A 23,224-nucleotide genomic window follows, 5' to 3' on the forward strand; every position below is an offset into this window, starting at 1 on the left:
CTTCTACTAATTGATGTCTGCCAAAATTGTGCTAGAATAACAACCATGGTGTGCTTTGGACCCTGAAAACAACAGTTACCAGGTTAATCAGGAATCTAACCTGGAATCTAACCTGGAATTCAAATTTGACTGCAATTTTTATCTTACAAAATGTGAGCTATATAAAGAACTCAAGAAGATAGACTCCAGAGAACCAAATAACTTTATTTAAAAAATGAGGTACAGAGCTAAGCAAAGAATTCTCAACTGAGGAATCTCGAATGTCTGAGAAGCACCTAAAGAAATGTTCAACATCCTTAGTCATCAGGGAAATGCAAATCAAAACAACCCTGAGATTCTACTTCATACCAATCAGAATGGCTAAGATCAAAAACTCAGGTGACAGCAGATGCTGGGGAGGTTGTGGAGAAAGAGGAACACTGTTCCATTGCTGGTGGGATTGCAAGCTGATACAACCATCTTGGAAATCAGTCTGGTGGTCCCTCACAAAATTGAACATAGTATTATCTGAGGACCCAGCTATACCACTCCTGGGCACATATCCAGAAGATTCTCCAACATGTAACAAGGACACATGCTCCACTATGTTCATAGCAGCCTTATTTATAATAGCCAGAAGCTGGAAACAACCCAGGTGTCCCTCAACAGAGGAATGGATACAGAAAATGTGGTACATTTACACAATGGAGTACTATTCACCTATTATAAATAATGAATTCATGTAATTCCCAGGCAGATGAATGGTACTAAAAATATCATCCTGAGTGAGGTAACCCAGTAACAAAAGAACACACATGGTATATACTCATAAGTGGGTATTAGGAAAAAGATCAGAAAACCCATGATACAATTCACATATCATATAAAGTTCAAGAAGGAAGACCAAAGTGTGGATGCTTCAGTCCTACTTAGAAGGGGGAACAAAATAATCACTGGATGTGGAGACTAGGAGGGACTTGGGAGGAAGAAAGGGGGGTAGGAGAAAAGGAGGGCAGGATCAGGTATGGGAGGTGACCTGGGAGATCAGGAAATTGAACAGCTATGTAGCAATGGGGGATGAGGAACTGGGGTTAGCAACCAGAAAGTTCCAGATGCCAGGAAAGCAAGAGGCTCACAGGAACCAAAGGAGATAGCATTAGCTGAAATATCCAACAATGGGGACAGAGAACCTGTAGAAACCATATCTAAAGGTTTGGCATGACCTCCTGTTGATGGATGGGGCCAAACATTCTTCTCCAAATTTTAACCAAGAATTGCTTCTGTCTAAAGGAAATACAGAGACAAAGAGTAGAACAGAGACTGAAGGAAAAGCCATTCAGAGACTTCCCCACCTGAGGATTCATCCCATATGAAGTCACCAAACCCAGTCACTATTGCTTGCTGACAGGAGCCTGATATGGATGCCTCCTGAGAGGCTCTGCCAGAGCCTTACTGATACAGATGTGGATGCTTGCAGCCAACCATTGGACTGAGCATGGGGACCATAATAGAGGAGTTAGAGGAAGGACTGAAGGAGCTGAGGGGATTTCCAACCCCATAGGAAGAACAACAATATCAACCATCCAGCCCCCTGAGAGCTCCCAGGAACTAAACCTCCAACCAAAGAATACACATGGAGGGACCCATGGCACCAGCTTCATATGTAGCAGAGGATGGCCTTATCTAGCATTAATGGGAGGGGAGGCCCTTGGTCTTGTAAAGACTTGATGGCCCAGTATAGGAGAATACTAGTGCAATGAGGCCAGAGTCAGTGGGTGGGTGAGCATGCTCATAGAATGGGGTGGGGTAGGATAGAGAGTTTTTGGAGGAAAAACTGAAAAGAGGGATAACATTTGAAATATAATTAAATAAAATAACCAATAAGAAATGAAAAATACACCTATAGATGTTTGCACTTAGCCGGAAGACTAGATTATTTTTGGTTTTCTAGATATCTGCCACTTTAGAAAAGTGATATGAAACTTTACCAATCCTGAAGACTGTAAAATAATCTGACATTTATTTCTTCTTCCCATATCTTTAATGTATATAGTCTGCATCCACCACCAAAACTAGATTAATAGCAGTGTAATGCCAGCTCAAGAGCATGAGTCCCATGTTGCAACTCTAGCTCTTCTGTTCTTTGGACTGCATTTATCACTATAAAAATACAGAAGGCAAAACTGAAAGCTTCATTACTCAAGAGTGTGTGATATGAATTATATACGACATAAATGCCTTTGGGCAAACCAATGCTCTTTTTAAAAATTCAAACAATAATATCTTATGTAGTACTTTGTAGAAAAATCAAAAATAAAAACAAACTTTTTTCCACCATTCCCCAGCCCTCTCAACCCTGTCTTAAGGGTTGACACTATGCCAAATTAGGAAATTACTGCAGTAAAACAAGCATGCAGATAAAAGAATAAAATATTTTTGTAATTGCCACGTCTTTTCAAGCCTCCAGATATTTGGCATTCTGCAAAGAAATTATTGGATGACTGGATGACTAGATTTTTCATTTTACATCTCTATGTTGTAGTACTAGATACATTCTCTTGTCTTTTTTATAAAACATTCTTATTTTAAACATAATTCTTTAGTAAGAGTTTGAAGACATCAATGAAACAAACTGGTCATCTTGTCTTTCACATATAAGTCAAGTCAAAACAGAAGAGATGTTTTGGAAATATTTAGTTTTTTGTTGTTGCTGCTGTTGTTTGCTCACTTGTTTGTTTTTGAGATAGGGTTTTGTAGTTCTGAATTTTTCTCTACCTACTTTAATAAGGGTTCAACCTCCACTTTAGCCCACCACCCTCCAAAGGTAGTGGAAAAGAAAAGTTATGAGGACATGGGGGAAATGAATCTGTTTAAAAATAGTTCTTTGAAAGTGAGTCCAATCTTTGTTGTCTGGATATCGTCAGTCCAGTCCTCTAGCAAAACACCAACATGAATTAGCAGTGGTAGTCAACCCATTCAGTAATCACCACTCATGAATCAGCAATGACAATTCCATCCAGAAGCAGCAAGACTCTACTATTTGGCCCAAGTCTGCTGAAGTGCAAGAAGCCACAGGAAACTCATGAGAAGTGCTTTGACAAGTTTCTCTCTCTCAAGTCACAGCCAGCAAAGCTCAGCAAAGCAATGTAAGGTGAATCAATACATGCATGCCATCAGTGAAGAATAGTGAAGGCAGAGCAAAGTGAACCAATACTAAAGCTTCCACTGTCTGTGGGGTCATATTTATATTCCTTCAAAGCATTATGTATCCTTTCACATGTCTGCTTTAGCAAAACATCCTTTCACCTCTGTGCCCCAGCAAAACATCATTTGATATAACTGACTTTCCAAAGAAACCAAAAATTTCCACTGCAGGATTTATCTGTATAGTTTGACTGTCTGTGGTAGAATTCTCTTGAGAGTTCTATAGGCCAGGCTGGCCTTGTCTATAGAAGTATGCCTGCTTTTACTTTCTGAGTGATGGGACTAAAGGCAAGTGCCACCACTTCCAGGCTTCATTTAGATTTTTTATAATTACATAGTTAATAGTATTTTGTCTTTTTATAGCCTTTCAAAATATGAAAATGCATTAGTGTTGCTTATAAGGCAATTTGAAATTGAACAATCCATTTATTCCACTGTTATCTCTTCTTGGACCTTCTGACAATAGGATACTCATAGCATAATCAAGTATGCTGTCAGACCTAATAGAGGGGTTAGAACATACTAGAATCTAGCTCAGAAGTAACAAAGTCTAATACCCCAAGGCCTAGGGTAGAAAATATTGCATAGTTAAGTGGAAGATGTTAGAAACTCGTTGGTAAAGATGCAAGCCCATCACTTGCTAAATTCATGAACGCTTTAGAAAGGATAAAGATGGAGGTTTCTCAGTTAAGCAGGAGAAATATCTGGAAATATATTTTGCCACATAGTGACTATACCTAGCATCATACACTATTCTTGCAAAGTGGTAAAAATAGAAGTAAAGTATTTTTGTAAACCAATTTCACTGGATAGATAATATGTACTTAGATTTATTTAGTTTCTTCAAAATACTATGGTGCATTTAATCAGCATAGTTTCATCTGTCAGTTAAAAAACTAATTGAAAATTTAATAAAGGACAAGAAGAAATTAAGAAAATTTTGCTAAAGAACAATCCAGTTTCAAATCTCTGATTTTATTTTAATTCCTGTCCTTTTTTATTTTTTATTTTTTTGGAAAAAGGCTGAATTCCAGTTTACAAAGCTAGGGTGCAGCCTACATAAGAAAAGAATCCACTTATTCTGATTCCTGATCTATTATTTCATGCACTTCCATAATTTTCTTTGTGCTACTCCCGAAGATTCTTTAACAGGATGATGAAACTGTCAGCACCTTGAACATAATTATGGATTCCAATAGTCCAGATTTTTAAAAAAGAAAAGAAACTGCTACACTATTTTGCCTAATTAAGTTATTGAAGTCATATGGTTTGGAGTTTATTTGGATCAATTTAAGACTTATTTCCATCATTTAAAATGGTATGGTAATGGAACATTGAGTTCTTTAACATCTCTGACCCTCTATAGAAGCTAAGAACACATTGAGAAGATGATTATGAGAGATGAGTGACATGCCACAAAGACCTTTGCTTAATGAAAGCAGAAGACCAGACAAGCAATGGAAATTGCTTATTGTGGTTACAAACGGTGTAAGGGAAGAACTGTTGTTTTAGAAATTGGTTACCTGTACTTTTAGTAGCCTCTACTTTTTAGACAGAGGAACAGAAATGTTGTATTGTCCTCTTTACAAGATAGTTCTCACCAACTAGAACTTCTAAATGTGTATTTAATTAATTATTTTGTTGCCATTAGTTCCTTTGGTCCTATAAATCACAAAATAGGAATTCAATAAATTTGTTTTAATCCACATGTTCTCTAGTACACCTGGAATTTAGAGGATGGAACCATAGTCCTCCAATCACTCGATTTTATTCATAGAGGCCAAATCATAGAAATCAAGCAATTCTGAGAAACAATTCAAAATGATACCTACTTGGGCAGATAATTTTAGTTATGTACCTCAGATGACATCTTTCATTGAAATAAAGATTTTCCATGATGGGGCTACAGTGAACACAGTGAAGATAAATATTAATACTAGTAGTTGGTACGTGTGGCAATCTTTTTTGTTTAGGAATACTCAGATAAGTTACATGGCATGAAACTTGAAACCATGAAAAGAGGGTTTCATATTTTATTTTCCTTGCCTTCAAATAAAGCTAGAAAATGAGCTCTAGGGGAAAGAATATGCAAGCATTGTACTGGGAACAGGAGAAAAAAAACAACCCAACAACAACAACAAAAAATAACAGCTTAGGCCATATCAAGAAGCAACTGATTTAATGATTATTGTCAAGTTATTATTATTGAGTAAATTTAAACTAAAACTTGAATTTTCAAATTTCAGCAAAGTGGGCTATTCACACATTTTGGAGATAAATATTTCTGTATGTTTTTATTTCCATTGTTTTCCTTTCCTTTTATTTTTTAAACAACAAAATAAAGTGCTGAGGTCACTTCAGGACTCACAGTAACAAATCTAAAACATGTTGGGGGAAATTAGTAGAATTAGAAGTTAGAGCCAGAGAGTTCAGAAGTCATAACCTTAGCTCCCCTGTCCCCTGTCTTTGGTGCTGTGTGTATATTAGAGAAGTTTAAATAGAAGTAATGAATTGGAAGTTCGAGACAATCTTAATTTAGATCTGAGAAGCAGAGTCTTGTCCTGCATGTGAGGACCTTGGCCAGCAAGTCCTCATCTTGAATAGCTGGGTATGCACTTTTTTTCTGTGAACTTTCCCAGTGTTGTCTCATAGGCACCAAACCTCTTCAGCCAGGTTCCAGGGATCTGGTCAGCTCCTATGTCTTGGGGCCTGCAAAACTCTTCAAATTTGCCTACTGACAGAATGCCTGGAAATTCTAGCTTAACTCTACCTTACTTGTCACATCTATATAGAGATACTTAGTTCTTAATCTTAGATACTGTGGGTAGCTCCAATTTGCTTTCATCCTTATCATCTGTCTTACAAAGTAACTCCTGATATCTAGAATTTACTTAAACAGTTCAGTGGAACCAATGTTCAGAAGCTATGGGGAACATATCTTTCATTTATTTATATAGGAACATGCCCAGCAACTCTGATATTCCATTCTATATCAACTGGATCAGAAGCTCTAACGTTAAATGAATGGTATGTTAAGTGAGTCCAATGTTCAAATTGATGTAGAAGTTATAAACTAATGATAGAAAAGATATATTAAAATGTTGGTTTATCTTCACATACTTTAATTCCAGTAGGAAATGGAAGATCTGGTTACAGCATGTTACACTGAACCTTTTTATTTGATTCTCAGCATCCTTGTTTATAATAGCTTGCTGGACTAATGCAATAATTAAATCTGAATTTGACTAAAGCTGTCCAGCAAAATATTCCATGCTTAAAAATAGAGTAGAGAGGGGCACTACTCCATAAAATATGTATATTAAATGTCAGAAGAGGAAGATACAAATTTTAAAAATGAAAGAGTAAAATCCTTCATTGCCTAAAGGTATAGAATAAGAATACATTCAGCCAATGTGTCCTGAAAACTTACAGCTATTATAGCATTTAATCTAAATGTTTATTCATGAACCAGATGCCTCTGCTATATAAACACTCATTCACTCTGTAAGTATTCACTGAAAACCCACCTATGATTCATTTTAGTATCTTCCTGTGCAGAATGATGGCTTCCTGCCTGCTGGCTGGCTTCTCAGTGACAATATAGGAGTTGGTGTTGACTAAGATTATTTTTTATGCTCTCACAACAAATTTTTTATCTCACGTGCTCTCGTAATTTTCTCTTTTTCAAAGTATTCCCAGTTCCATAATTTAAATCACAGGGCTCTTCTCCCAAGTGCACGTGGAGCGGGCCTTGGCTGGAGGTGCTAGGTTTGCCATAACCAGGTCTAGGCAAGCTGACCCTTCAGTTATCATAGGGCACAAGTTGGATCCTACGAAGAAGGAGAAGCATGAGCCAGTCTGAAGGGTGCAGAGACCGAACTGGTCAGATTTTTGCCTGTAGCTGGCGATAAGAATTTTAAGAGGCTGTCAAGAGGGTAGCCAAGAGAAGGGCATGGTCTGTTGAAGTCCCTAAGCCAGATAAATCTCCTGGGATTAAAATATTGCCTGGAGAATTAGCCAAAGGAGCAATTCAGGCTCGAGGTGAGACGTGCTCAGCACCAATTGAAAACAGTGATGGAGATGAGGAGGAAGACTGAAGAAGATGGTGTGGTGACCCAGGGGTATCTTTGGGGCTCTGAGGACAGTAGTGAAGATAGATGGATGACCATGGAGCTGACTTTAACTCGGAGCATGAGGAGGAAACGTTGTTCCTATTGAAAGAGCTGCTCTGAAGCAGAAGACCCAGGACACCGAAGCTGGGGGACAGTGGAGTGAAGAGGACACTGATGAAGATGAAGGTGATAGTGTTTCCTCTGAGTCCCATCACAGAAGGGATGGCAAAGTAGAGGGGGATTTGAAGATTAATGTAGAAAATAGGGAAGCCTTTGTGGTGCCCCCTGCTGGGGAGATGGACCAGGATGCCCAGGCTCCAGACCTGGATCACAAGCAGATCCAGGATATAGTAGGAGTACTTCGGGGTTTGGAGGCTCAATGAGGAGGCCAGTCTCCAACTGAGTATCCATTTACTATTCTTATGGAGACTTCCTGTTAAGTAAGCTCATGGAGCTGTTCCCTCTGTCTGAGTTGGTAGAATTCTTAGAAGCTAACGAGGAATCCTCGCCGAACAACACCTTGAAAACCTGTCGCCGAGACCTTGCTCAAGCTCTGATCAATCATGGGGTTAATCTGGATCCATTAGGAAAGTGATCAAAGTTTGGACTTGCGGCATATTGGCACTACTCCCAAGTACCTTGCTGGACACTATATGCTGCAGAGAGCTTTGAGTTTGCTACCTGTCATGATCCTGGCATCTCAGGAGCATGAGTGGATCTTAGACATGTGCTGTGCTCCTGGAGGAAAGACCAGCTACATAGCTTAGCTGATGAAGAACACAGGTGTGATCCTTGCCAATGATGCCAATGCAGAGCGGCTTAAGAGTGTTGTGGGCAACCTGCACCAGTTAGGAGTCACCAACACCATCATCAGCCACTATGATGGGTGCCAGATCCCCAAGGTGGAGGCGCGGCAGGGAGGGGGGCTTTGATCGAGTGCTACTGGATGTTCCTGTAGTGGCACAGGAGTCATCGCCAACGAAGACGTGTGAAGACAAACAAGGATGAGAAGGATATCCAGCGCTGTGCCCACCATCAGAAGGAACTTCCTCTCAGTCAACGCTGCCTCCAAGACCGGAGGCTATCTGGTCTACTGCACCTCTTCTATTACAGTGGAAGAGAACGAGTGGGGAACGAGTGAGTGGTAGACTATGCCTTGAAGAAGAGGAATGTGCGACTGGTGCCCACTGGCCTGGACTTCAGCCAGGAAGGTTTTACCCGCTTCCAAGAAAAGTGCTTTCACTCCATTCTGTGTTTGCTTCTACCCTCACACTCACAATGTGGACGGTTTCTTTATTGCCAAGTTCAAGAAAATTTCCTATTCTATTCCCCAACTGCAAGCAGGAAACTTGGCAGCAGCTACCCCTACATAACCTGACCTGAAGGATCAGGTCACCCTAAAGTCTGAGAACAATACTGTCAGCCCACCAAGAAGTCTGCGGGGCTGCAAAAGCAAAGAAGCAGTTGTCTGTTGAGACAGAAACATTTCAAGAAACACTTCAGAAGGTGGACGGCATCTCCAAAGGGCTAGGCTTGTTCAGTGAACCTTCTGTCCCATACGCCCAAGTGTCTGCCAGGCCCCGGGGAAAGCAGTCAGTCTGATGGAAAAGCTGAAGTGATCAGGAAAGAAAGAGGGCTGGGAAGCTGAAGCAACAACTACCTAAATGGAAGCTCTCCAAGGAAGCTGCTTTCCCAAAACAGAGCGCCCCTTTCAAGGGTGAGGACTCAGGAACACCCGCGGTGCTGCCCCAAGGCTTAAGGATTGTGCTCAGCCCCTTGGGAAAGCAAAAGAAAGAAAGAGAGAGAGAGAGAGAGAGAGAGAGAGAGAGAGAGAGAAGAGAAGAGAAGAGAAGAGAAGAGAAGAGAAGAGAAGAGAAGAGAAGAGAAGAGAAGAGAAGAGAAGAGGAGAGGAGAGGAGAGGAGAGGAGAGGAGAGGAGAGGAGAGGAGAGGAGAGGAGAGGAGAGGAGAGGAGAGGAGAGGAGAGGAGAGGAGAAGAGAAGAGAAGAGAAGAGAAGAGAAGAGAAAAGGAGAAGAGAAGAGAAGAGAAGAGAAGAGAAGAAAAGGAGAAGAAGAAGAGGAGAAAAGAAGGAGAAAAGAAAGGGAAGCAGCAATTATCAGAGCAGCCTGCCAAGAAAGTTGCTTCCCTGAAAGAAGATGCTGTTTCCAAAGGACCCTCAACCCCTACTATTTCTCCCCACAGTTCCACCAAGCCCTCACCAGAAAAAAGGGGGGAATTCTATGAGAAAGGGCAGCAGCCAGCCTCTGTTGTTTTGAATAGACTTGGAAAGTCGTTGACATTGTCTCTGGGTTGGAACTCTTATATCCTGGTGCAAGGATGGCCTCCCTCCTGTGCATACATATGCAATTTAATATACTCATTACCACTGCTTATAAAAAGTAAATCATGGACAGTATGTCTTCTGGCCAAGTTCTTTCCAACTAAGCATGAGGACATGAATTTGACTCCCATATCCCACAGCAAAGGTGTAAGTCACAACATGTCATGCTTATAATTCTAATGCTGGGGAGGTGATGACTAGCACATTGTAGGGCACTCTGACTGCTCAATCTAGCCTATTTGGTGAGTGCCTAGCCAGTCAGAGATGCTGTCTCAATACAAAGGAAGACAGTGACTGGGGAACAACACCTAAATTTGTCATCTGGAGATCACACACACTCTTTTGTATGCACAAGTATATCAACACGCACATGAACATGCACACATACAAGAAGACATACAAGTAAACACACGAAATGTATTACATAATTAAAGAGTATTAAGAATCAGGAAGTAAGTACAATAAACACTTCAGATAAAACTATTCTTGTGATTAAAGCAACTGATAAAATATTTCCCAGAATGTGCCTTCCAGGATGATCTATTGTGTGGCATGGTATGAATAGTAGCTCTGAACTTTTCTAAATTCTTTCATTTAAACATCAGTTGCCAAAAGGAAGAATTACATTGTTTTCTACAAATGTATTTAATACTGACACTAAGTTTGTCTTGATACCAAACATAACTTTGTTCTACATTAACAGTATGCTATTTTTCTGCTCTAAGTTACCTATATTGATCAAAAAGTAAATCAACTATGGAATTTCATAATTCATCCTTTGTTACTGAAAACAGAGATATAAGTTGAAAATGTTGATTATTACAACTATTCTAATTGTCTTCATCCTTGTGCTAGTTAGATTTCTTGTTTTGGTCAACTCAGCATAAGTTAGAGTCATATATTAAGAAGGAACCTTGTCTTAGTCATGGTTTCTATTCCTGGACAAAACATCATGACCAAGAAACAAGTTGTGGAGGAAAGGGTTTTTTTAGCTTACACTTTCATACAGCTGTTCATCACCAAAGGAAGTCAGGACTGGAACTCAAGCAGGTCAGAAAGCAGGAGCTGATACAGAGGCCATGGAGGGATGTTCTTTACTGGCTTGCTTCCCCTGGCTTGCTCAGCCTTCTCTCTTATAGAACCCAAGACTACCAGCCCAGGGATGGCACCACCCACAAGGGACCCTTCCCCCTTGATCACTAATTGAGAAAATGCCCTACAGCTGGATCTCATGGAGGCACTTCCCCAACTAAAGCTCCTTTCTTTGTGATAACTCCAGCCTGTGTCAAGTTGACACAAAACTAGCCAGTACAAACCTCAACTGCAAAAAATGTCTCCATCAGATTGGTCTGTAGGCAAGTCTATGACATATTTTCTTGATCAATGATTAACATAGGATAGCTCAGGCCAGCCCTTTGCAGAGGTGTGCCTGGTCTGTATATAGTAGCAATCTGAGCAAGCAAGCCAGTAAGCCCATTCCTCCATGGCATCTGCTTTCATTATTGTCTCCAGGTTCCTGCCCTGCCTGGGTTCCTGCCTTGGATTCCCTCAGAAATGGAGTATTATCAGGACTTGTAAGTCATATAAACCCTTGTATCCCTAAGTTGCGTTTGGCCATGGTGTGTATCACAGAAGCAGAAGGAAAACTAAGATAATGTTCATTGATTGTATATATTGAACACATAATTAGTATCTTTGTGTGCATATTTTCATTTGTAGAATGTCACATAGATATGTTTACACATTACATTAAGTTAAATGGCACATGTAAAACCAATTTGCAAACTTGTTTTCATATATATGTATATGTGTCCATGTCACATATATGTGTGTCCCCACAGACGTCAGAAGAATGTTTTGAATCTCCTGAAACTGGAGTTACAGGTGGTGTTAGCAGCTCAACATGGGTGCTCTGGAAGACAGCAAATGCTATTAGCCACTAAGCCATCTCTACAGCCCCTTAATTTGTAAACTTTTAAGCATATCACGGTCATAAACCTCATCTAAAATAAGTTCTGTACCTATAAGAACCCAGCTTCTTTCTAATTAGCATTGTGTGACCAGCCTCATAATACAGAGACCTTGCAGGATGCTGCTGGACCTTACCTCTACAGGAAGAAAAATGAACAGAATGATCTCACTAGTTATACCCTCTGAGCCCAGCTCTCACTGTGGAAAGCACAATGATGAGCTCTATTCTGTGTGTGCAGTAGTCAGCTGGCAAGAGCTGCTTTTCATTATTGCAATTGAACTCCTCTCAGGCTTATCAATGGTAGTCCAACCTCGAGTCACATTTCTATTCTAATTTTAGCCCATCCAGGACAAATCAATTTCATTCTTCTTTCTAAAATTATGTTCTGAGATCCAGCAGATTTTAAACAAAGATGCTCATCTTTCTCCTGGCCTGCCTGCACAAGGATATGTAAAGAACTTTTTATCCTCACGGATCCAGGCTGTTATGAAAATCTTGGAAACAGTTTTGTTTTTTGCATGTTACAAGTGCTGTAGTTTAAGGCTCACAACTGTATTTACACCTTAGAGCTCAATGTGGGTATAGAGGAAGCAAGTATACATTTTATTTGCAATGACATTTACCCAAGATACTTTTTACTGTGCTCATAAAAACAGAATTGGAATATACAGCAACTGTGAAGTTTTCACCTTCCTTCCCCCCATAAGACAAGGATTTTGGTTTCAAAGTTTTCTCTTTAATAAGAGCTTATAAGTTCATAATGAGTCTTAGAGAACAGGGTTCCCACTCAAGTTTAAGTTCATGCTGTCGCACAGCAGATCAACATGTGTCTTTCAATGAGACATCTATTATGCTCTCTCTCATGGTCAAGGTGATGAAATATAGAAGGAAGAAGCTGATCGATATTACCTCTGCATATTCAATAAAAACTGCATGTGCATCTCAGAGAGAAACACAACGTGAGGTACTCTCAATACTCACTCGAACCCACTTATTTACATAGCCCTTCAATCATGACTTTAGTCCTGTCTCAGATAATCAAAACAACCCCAGCAAATTATCCTATGTCTCTTGTATCTGGGCTGATATCCTTGATGATAAGGTGACCTTTTAATACATTAATTAAATCTTAATCTTCAGTGCTATTGTGGATAAAAGCCAGGAGAACAGAATTGGAAGAAAGTGCATTGCTGGGAATCTAAGCATGTTTCTGATTGTGACAAACTGAGGCTCTACTAGTTCAGACATTAATTACTAATTCCTACTTACTGTGTAAATCTAACAAATTGACAAAATGAATGTGTATAATTATGAAAATAATTATTTTAAAGTAATAAATCAGTAATGGCAATAGATACACAGGACCAAATATGCAAAAAGAAAGGGACATTTTTCAGGAGGATGAAAAAAGGTCTTGTTTCTGAGAGGAAATTACCATCTCTGGTTTTTGTTGTGATGCCTATCTAAAGTAGATGTCACTGCAAGAAGGCACTTAAATGGATAAAGAATAGAAAACCTGGCATTGTTTATTTTGAATACATTCCTTTCTGAAAATATGGTAAAGTATTCATGTTATAAGGTCATAAAGGAAAAGTGAAAAAGAGATAGCTGATAACTTATGTGTGTATGAATGTCAGCTGGGGAAACAGAAGGTTGGAACCTATCACAGGAGAGGCCCAGCAGACTCAAGAAGTTTCATCCCGTGTAACTGAACAGGATCTCCAATCAGAGGCTATAACTATTTCAAAATTAGGTTTCAAAATAGAAATATCAGTCAAAAGACCATTTAATTTATGAGGCACATTAAGATGCTTTTGAGAGTAGGTTTATTATCAGCCAGAAAAGTCTCACATGGCATCTAGTAGACTGCACTGGGCACTATGGATTACTTCTGTTTTGAAGAATCTCCTCAGTTTCACCTTATACTTTTTGTTTTCACCTATTGAATGTCTTTTTTTTAAGAATAGAAATCATCTCTAAATCATAAAATATACTAACTTTCACTTTTGAACTGGCATATTTGTACCATGTAAGAAATGTGATGATCAGCTTTAATTTTCTGTAGGAGTTTCTATCTGTGGGGGTGGGGATCAGGGAATGAGAACTATACTTATCTCTGGGTATAAAGATACATATTAAGGAAGTAGTTAGAATTTATGCTAGTTTATTAACGTGGGAATTGAAAGTTCTTCAAGATACATGACTTCACTAGCCCTAGATAGTTGGCTAAGTTTCCAGTACCAAGCATAGTTTTCCAATTTTTCTGTGGTTCTTAGAAACCTGTTGGTTATCACCAAAGTGTATGTACCACCATTTTATCTTTATGGTTATCATGCCATGCTAGTCATTGTTGTGATCCATAGACATCATAGCTAGGTAGGACTGTTTGTAGCTTCCGTCTTTTGGAAGCTTGCTTGGAGCTTTCTAAAACCATGAAAACTGGTCCTTGAGGTAGCATTATGTAAGTTCCAACTCATGGGACTCTGGGCTCTGTTTCTGAAGTGCATGGTGTCTTCAGCAGTTGGGACTTACCTTAGCCCTCTGAGAAACAATCAAGGACAACAATAGATATTTTGAGTGTCTCAAAATTGGACAATCCTGACCAAAAACTCAAAAAAATAACTTTTCATTGTTAATGTTAAGAGTTTTGTTAGATAATCTATGGATGGCTTTTGAAGACAGTATGGTCATCCAAGATGGTAAAATTTCCTTAAACTATGTATATATGCTTATTCACAAACATATGAATTATCTATAATTTTAGGTAGCAAGATCATAACTCATCCTACGACTTTTGCAGACATGCTTACTGTTATTTTTATTTTATTCTTCTTCCTCCTTTGCCTGTATTAACTAATCTTCCCCCCTCCATAATTAGAGTTCCCTCCAATTTTTCTCATTTCCTCCATGAGATTGTGTATACTCGCTATTCCCCTTTCTCTCTTCATCCTCTACCCCAGTGGTTCCTTTCATGGTTTCTGCAGTTCTTCCATGTTATATATTCACATCTGAAGATTTAGAGCTAGGAACAGTTGAGGTAGAACACGCAGCATTTCTCTTTCTGGATCTGGGTACCTCACTCAGTATGATCTTTTCTAATTCCATTCATTTATCTATAAACTTTATGGCTTTTTATTTTTCTACTGTGCTTATGTACCACATTTTCATTATTCATTCTAACTTCAGTTGTTTCCACTTCCTAGCTATCATAAATGGAGCAACAGGTGTGGATGAGTAAACATAAGTGAAATAGGAAGTCAAGTCCTTTGGGCCTGTGGTAGGTATGGTATAGTTGTGTCATTTGGTAGACTTATTTTTAGCCTTTTGAGAATTCTCCATATTGATTTCTAGAGTGTCTGGACCAGTTTGCAATCTCATTAGCAGTGTGATGGAAGTTTCCTTTCCCAAATTTAAGTTAAACTTTATGCTCATTTGATTTTTTTTTTTTTTGGTGCTTAAGTCTAGATATAACAGTAACATGCTAGATTTATTATTTATTATTTAATGAAGTTGTTTCTTCCTCTCTATGTCTCTCTGTCCCTTTCTGTCTGTCTTCTCTCTCTCTCTCTCTCTCTCTCTCTCTCTCTCTCTCTCTCTCTCTCTCTCTCTCTCCACACACACACACACCCACCCACATAGTGCCTGTCTACCATATTCTCATTTTTTACCTTGTTTGAGAGGGGTTTTATTTATTTTTTCACTACTGTGAGCTTCCTGGAATTTTCCTGCCTCCACCTCATGTCACTTTGACTACATATGCACATTATCACACAAAGCTTTACTTGAGTTCTGGAGCTTTGTATTCAGGTCCTAACATTTACACAGCAAAAGCTTTACTGACAGAGCCATCTCCTCAGACCCACTGTCTTTATTAAGACAGGCTGATGTATATTATTGACATTTTGCATTTTGAGATTCATTCATACTTAGTTTATGAGCTTCCATAAAGACCCACAATAGATTTTTCAAAGGGACCAAGAATACAGGTCAAACTTAAGAAACTTACTGCTTTACAATAATGAATATTCCCATTCACAAACATGAATTTTTCATTTATTTGATACTTAAAAATTTTTCTGAATGCTTTATAAATTTGATATTGAGATATTTTTAATTTCTTAAGATTTAAACTCTGTTGTGAGTGTTATATTTTTGAAACGTAACTTTGCATGTGTTCTTTATGGCAGTTGTTCTTTAACTAATTTAAAAAATTATATCAGGCGGGCGTGGTGGCGCACACCTTTAGTCCCAGCACTTGGGAGGCAGAGGCAGGCGGATTTCTGAGTTCGAGGCCAGCCTGGTCTACAAAGTGAGTTCCAGGACAGTCAGGACTATACAGAGAAACCCTGTCTCGAAAAACCAAAAAAAAAAAAAAAAAAAAAAAAATTATATCAAGCAATGTTTTACTTGTTCCTTAACATGCTAAAAATACTTTTCATGTATTGAGTATTCACTCATCCTATTGTTTACTTGTGGTGCCCTTGTTTTAGTCTTGATATTTCCTATCCTGTAGTTTTACCAACTGTATCAGTCATTCTAGGACCAATATTATGAATATGGCTTTGTTATTCATTTATATCTTAGAAAATAATTTTCTTGTTTTATTAAAATTTCTTAGTGATTTTTCTTTTATTCTTTGTATTTTTTGGAAGGGGAGACTTTTCTATTAACATTTGAATAATATGTTACAATGTATATAAGTTTTACTTTAATATATAAACATATATTGGATTAGTTAAATGCTAATAAAATATACTCTATTTTTAATATTAATAATATTATTATGAAATTTATACATGAGTACTGTATTTAAATCATTTCCTTCTCACATTCTCTTCATCCAGCTCATCTTATGTCTTCTATCATTCTCTCTCTATTTCTTGCCCTCTTCTACTGTTACAGATTATAAGTATGTATGTGTGCACACATACACACATGTACATGCACATATGTGCACTGCTGAGTCCACTTAGTGTTGTTCTTATGTACATGTATTAGGAGTAGTAATCCCTATCAGGGAATCCCTCTTTAGAAAAGACTAATCCCTCCTTTCTTGTGAGCTTTGTTTGCCTTTAGCCTTTAGCAAACAAAGCTTCATCTATACATAGGACATCATAAGATTTCACCCATCTATGTTGGCATGTCAACTGTTGTTATTGCACAGTGTTGTTTAAATTACCATATTGTTAAGATTCCATTAATAGTTCTAAAACTTTGAAACACTGTTTTTGTTTAATATAGTCATTATGCACATATCTTACCATATTTTAATTCAGTTGAAATCCTTAAGCTAATATCTCATTTTTTGCTTGTCTACAGGATAAATAGAATTTTAGTAATTGTTATTTTCCAATATACTGGAAATTAAAGTACTCTAGGTGAATTTTCTCACAATGCCAACAGTTTTATTACAATATTTTTGGTAGTTTTCCTCTGTATCTTTTTCCCTATTCTTTTCCTCAGCTACTTTGTAGGCTGAGGCAGAAAGAGAACAGGTGAAATGCGAAATTTCAGGCCAGTGTAGAAAACATAAGGAGAGCCTGTCTCAAAAATATAAAACCTCCAGTGCCAGGAATGGGTTACATCTAGTTGAGTTGTTGGCCAAAGGGACCAAAGAAGCCCCATTGGAAACACCCAAACACCTTAGGCTATTGCCAAAGTTATTGGTGACTCTTTACAACCTGATGATAAGGCCCTATTGCTGAAGACAACACTTACATATCTCATTAAACAAGGAGAAATCCAGCTGACACCTAATTAGAGGCTCCATCTCTTGCCCACACCCAACTCGCCAGCAAGAATGACGCTGCAACAGGATTTTTCTGCACACGTTTATTGGGAGAGCTTGATTGCAGAGGCGAGGAGACCCTGAGCCCCAGAAATGGTGCTGCTTATATAGGCCTAGGAGTGACGTGTCCATACCTGATTGGTTATGCTACCATTACCTCATTAATATGCCTTGGGCCAGGCAGTGACTCGGCAAAAAACTCTTATGCACATGCGCACATTGGTTGTTTACCCATAATCATGGGCTGTGGCCAGCGGTAGCCAGCGCCACTCTGCAACGGAACATGTGGCTTCCCACAGTACTCTTCATGGTACCAAAGGAGAAAGGTGTTTATCAGCCCAATATAGTAAAGACCTCTCTACTATATATGCTGATGCAGTCATTGTTGTAGTAACCAATGACTCTTTGATTGGAATTAAGGGCCACTACACAAGGTGGAACGCATACCTGACTCTGCTTGGGTGGCAGAGAGCCTGAGACTATATAGGCCATCAACCTAGGAGAAAACAAAATAATGTTCCATTAAAAGAAAAAGCAATTAAATGACTCCTAATGAAATTCTGCTATACACATAGATCAGTGTCTCAGTCAGCTGTCACCAAAGAAGCTTTCTCTTGCAGTGGGTGGAAATGAAAACAGAGATGCACAACTAGACAATTTTAGATAGTAAGAGATTTTGGAGCACTCAGGTCTCAGGGAACTATGCAGAAGAGGAATAAGATAGATTGTAAGAGCCAAAAGAGACGGATGACTCTGAGGAAACAATATTTTCCAGACATAATAGGACTGATGTACATATGAAAAACAGACTGTGGCAACATGCACATAATCTGAACAGGTTGTTGCCAGATGAGATCCCAGGGGTCTCCAATTCTTATGCTAATCAAGAATCTATCTACAATTGATATCTTCTTGAAAAAAAGAAAGAAAGAAAACCACCACTACAAACAAAACCTGTAGTTTTCTTCATTGGAGTCTCACTGGTTATATTAACCATGTTTAGGGTAGGTTCCATGCCCTGCAGTAATTTCTGTGTTTGGAGACTTTTTATCTTAGTCTTTTGCTTGTGTATTAGGATTTGGTATTTTTGTGAGTTTTGTGTATGTCTTTGTGTATGTGAGTGTGTATGCTTATCTGTGTTTCTCATGTTTTTTTGTTTGTTTGTTTGCCTATATCCTTTTTAGAGAGAAAGAGGAAAGGTAGAGAAAGAGAAAATGGAGTTGGGTGGGTGGGGATGTGGGGAGAAGATGAGAGAAGTTGGGGGAAAAGAATTATCAGAATATATTGAATGAAAAAAATTTAATAAAAACAATAAAGATAACGTGCTAGGTATAGAATTCAGTGGTAGAATACTTGCCTACTATATATTCAATCGTCAGCAGGAAAAAAAAATGAATAAATCTTTTCTTTTGGGTCCAGATTACTGCCAAGTATTTTAATTACTATTTTTATTTTGATTATTGTGTACTTATTTCTGGAATATCGACTTGGTAATTCATCAAAATTTAAATGTTTTTCATATTTTTAAGTATTTTATTTTTGACATTAATATAATTACATAATTTTCCTCTTCCCTTTCTTCTCTAAAACCCTCCAATATGCCCTTCTTTTATATACACACATGTGAATACATATTATGCATATTCACACACACACATACATACACATATATTCCTAATACATAGGTACAACAAGTTCAGTCTGGATGTTACTTGAATATATGTTTTTATGGATGATAATTTGGTACTGAGTAGCAAATTGGTGTGCTCTTAGACCCTGGAGAAGACCATTTCTCCTTTTTGTTCAGAATTCCTTGTTGCTCATAGATTTTTGTATAGGGTTGAGGCCTCCTGGGATTTTCCGTGTCGATTTGGGCATGCTTATTAGTATTGTCTTTATTTAGTTCATGTTAGGCAGTCATGTTGGTAAGATTTTATGAATGTATCTTTAGGTAGTCTTATAGAAAACTACCAGCTCCTTTGGCTTATACAATTTTCTACCCCTTCTTCTACAATGTTCCCTGGGCCTTATTGTGGAAATCATATAGTAGATGAATGTAGCTCATTGGGGCTGAGCTACACAACTCTGCATTTTGATTGGTTATAGGTTTCTAAAATAGCTGCCATCTATTTCAAAGAGAAGTTTCCTTGATGGAGAGTAATGACTGTACTTACCTGTGGGTGTAAATATAAATTGGAATGTAGCTAGGTATTATATTGTTTTAGTAAAGTGATGGTTGTTCTTCTTGGAGGTTGTTCTCCTAGATCCATGACTTCATTAGCCCTGGTTAGTTGGCTTGGTTTTAATTACTAGGCATAATTTTCCTCCTGTTGAGCAAACCTAACATACAGTTAGAGATCTGTTGGTTAGCTGAAGGTAGGCATATTACTATAGAGTTCTCCTGCCATCATGGTTATTTTTGTAGTTTATAGGTATTGTGGCTAGGTAGGACTTTTGATTGTGTCTTTCCTTTGGGAGCTTGCTGGTACCTTCTAATGCCATGAGCTAATCCCGAAGAAAGAGGCTTTCGGCTAATTCAGTTCAAGTACCTCTGGTCCTGTATTGTTGCTGGGGCATATTTGGGAGCAGATTTACAGCAACAACTCAGTTAATATGATTACATGTTGTATGCCTAGATTGGACAGATCTACCACTATACTACCATCTTCCACATCTATGAGACCCCTTATAGATTATAAGATTCTCCAGGCCATGTACTTCTGCTCCACTTTTACTTTTCTTCCTCCTCTTCTGCATCCTCTCCCTCTTCCATTTTCTCCTTCCACTCCACCTTCCCTTTTTTCTGCCCAATCATCAGCTCTCCTTTATTTTACAAATAAGGTGGGAAGCAGGTTTACAGGAAATCGCCTGAGTGCTGACTCAGTCCTTGTTTGCAATCACTCACAGAAGAACAGAATTAACATCAAATGTAATTATTTCTAGGGTTATCCACAACACTGAATCTGAAGGGTTTCCATTTCTGGTGGACAACCAATGGCAATAGCAAAAGCAAATGCCTGTAGTGTTTTGGGGCCTCTGATAATGTTGACCAATAACTCTTCTCATGTATGATGTTGGGGTTTTTATTAGATGGTCTTTGGCTCTTAAAGGGAGCATTGTCAATACAGGTGTGAAATTTCACCTAAACTATATATGTATAATACATGAAATGTTCTGTTTTATAATTTTACCCTTCAGATATTTTAAGGCAACTCTGTTCACTGCATTTAATGACTTAACATAGTTTTAAAAAACATGTTACAATTGCAATCTGTGAAGTAGTCTCGATTAGCTATTTTGTGTCTTTTTTTTCCAGTAGCGAATACCTTAGGTTATACCTGTGTTCTTTTTCAGGTGACTTAGTGAAAGTTGAAATATATTCTAGCAAAAGTCCTTGGAACCTGTCAGTCAATGTAAACAACACTATTGCTCCACTGATTCAGTCTTTTGTTGATTTAAGTGCATCACTAGGGCAGCTACCATCCAGAATCTGGGAACCTATAGCAATGTTACATTCTAGGGCAAAAGAGATTTTTAATTTAGGGTTATTTAAAACTCTGGAGATGGATTGAAAATATAATCTGTTGTACACACTTGACCACACACCTTCTAACACCCAAAATGTGAAGGTAGGAATATCAGAATCTAAAGAGATATTGAAGATATTGTGCTGTTGGTCTTAAGGAAGGAAGAGGCCAAACAAAAGCCAAACAAGTAGCCTATATCAGCAGGCAAAGGCTTCCTTACTGGGCTGGCACTGTCTCCACTTCTATTCAATAAAGTATTTTAAGTCTTATCTAGAGCAATAATATAAGGTAAAGAAACAAAGGGGATAAGAATAGGAAAAGAAGTCAACTATTCTTATTTGTAAATGATATGATTCTATACATAAGAGACACTAAGGAATCCAAAACTCTTAATGGTAATAAACACTTTTATTGAAGTAGAAGGAAACAAAGTTAACATATAAAAATTAGTAGCTGTTCTGTATACCAATGACAAATACCCCAAGAAAGAAATAGTTTCTTTGATAATAATTTCAAAAACAAAACCCCTCAGAGCAAACATAACCAAGAAGGCCCTGAATGCAAACTTTAATATTCTGAAGAAAGAAATTGAGAAAGACAGTAGAAGATGGAAAGAATTTCTATGAACATGAGTTGGTAGAATTGATAGATCCCATGAAATCCCAACAGTCAGATTCTTCACAGAAATATAAAATGTAACCATAAAATTCACATGAAAACACAAAGACCCCATATATCCAAGGGAATGTTGAACAAAAAGAGTAATGCTAGAGACATTACCATACTTAATCTTAAGTTATACTTCACACACACATGCACACACACAGACAGACACAGACACACAGACACACACACACACACAAGCAAAACAACAACAACACTCCAGCAGAGTACTAGTACAGAGACATGTAGATACACAGAAAAGAACCTGGAAAGGAATGATCTCCCTGCTTGACTCCTCTGTGGCAGACAAGCTATGTGGTTTCTTTACTATTATTCTTTCAGTGGCCACTGTTTGTTTTAGGATATACACTGTGACTTCCACACTCACCTTATACTGGTGCTTTATCACCTCTTGTACAGTTAATATCACCATCATCAGCTTCATATACTCTCCATGTTTTTCTTTGTGCATGGCTCATCTGCCTATTTTTCTATGTATCTCATAAACCCCATCAGCTGCTATAAGTGTTTTATTGATGTTTATAATATAAGTTTAAATATTAATATAAATACAGTTTAAATAGTTTAAATTTCCTTTATCTTACTTCTTCTGGCACACCTTTTTTTTTTCCTGGAGTTTCTCCTCTTCTGCAAAAGCATTTTCCTTTACTTTAAAGATGTCATTTCAGTGTTTCTTACAATATATATGTTAGCAAAAAAATTTTTTCTAATGGTTCTTTTTAGATTAAAAATTAGAAGATAACTCAATTTTTAAGCAACTTCATTTTTTTCTAATGATTTTTATCTTGAACATTGCAATGATATTAAAACTGAACATACTGTTTTTAAAATTTTGTTTTGCTTGGCACCTGGGGCAAGGGAAAGCATATGATGGATAATGTACCTGATCCCTTTGTTCCAGCCCAAACAGTCAATTGCCAACATTTAAACTAGAAGATTATGTCCTTATATGGACATACATTTGCAAGTTAGAACATACTACAGAAATAGCTAAAACAGGTAAATGTGTATGCTTCTACAGTTTGGGAAATTGGATTATGCCTCTGAGAGGAACTTGTTGTGTTCCAGTACAAATCTACTGGGCTGGACACAGAGCATATGGAAATCTCTATATTTGCCTTTGAAGTATTCCTTAAGTCTAAAATTGTTCTTAAAAGATTAAAGTCTGTTTAGAAAGTATATAAATGATAGTAAAAAGAAATTTTGGTGAAAAGAATGAGTCTGTCATGGCATCTTCTAGTCAGTGGGATGATGGGCATGGTGAAGTCCATCTGTCATGTGGACATTAATCTTTGCTCACTCTTGACTTCCCTCTTTTTCTGGTCTATTTTATGTCATTTGATTCACATTATTCATCATTCAGTACACATTTTTCTGGAGCTTCTAATTCTGCACAATTCCTAAACAATATTGTTTCAATAAAGTACTACTACCTCCAAAAAATCCAAACAAACAAATGAAAAAACAAAACAAAACAAAACTACCCTAATTAACTCACATAATCTACATCCATGTTCACTTCCTGGAGGTTTATTCTAAAGAAACAAAATCTGCCTATCCAAAACAGAAAGGTGTTTATGTTGTTAGACTCTTCAGGATAACTTACAGTTCATGGGAT

The 23,224-nt window shown here is 37.9% G+C and overlaps 1 pseudogene; it reads left to right on the top strand.

The window, feature by feature from the left end:
- LOC110306652 (28S rRNA (cytosine-C(5))-methyltransferase pseudogene) overlaps nt 1–11,578 on the top strand; it is a 50,511-nt pseudogene extending 38,933 nt beyond the window's left edge.
- Nucleotides 11,579–23,224: the final 11,646 nt, after the last annotated feature.

Source organism: Mus caroli, unplaced genomic scaffold (genome assembly GCF_978045245.1).
Source record: "Mus caroli unplaced genomic scaffold, Mus_caroli_1 scaffold_14, whole genome shotgun sequence".
Taxonomy (NCBI): domain Eukaryota; kingdom Metazoa; phylum Chordata; class Mammalia; order Rodentia; family Muridae; genus Mus; species Mus caroli.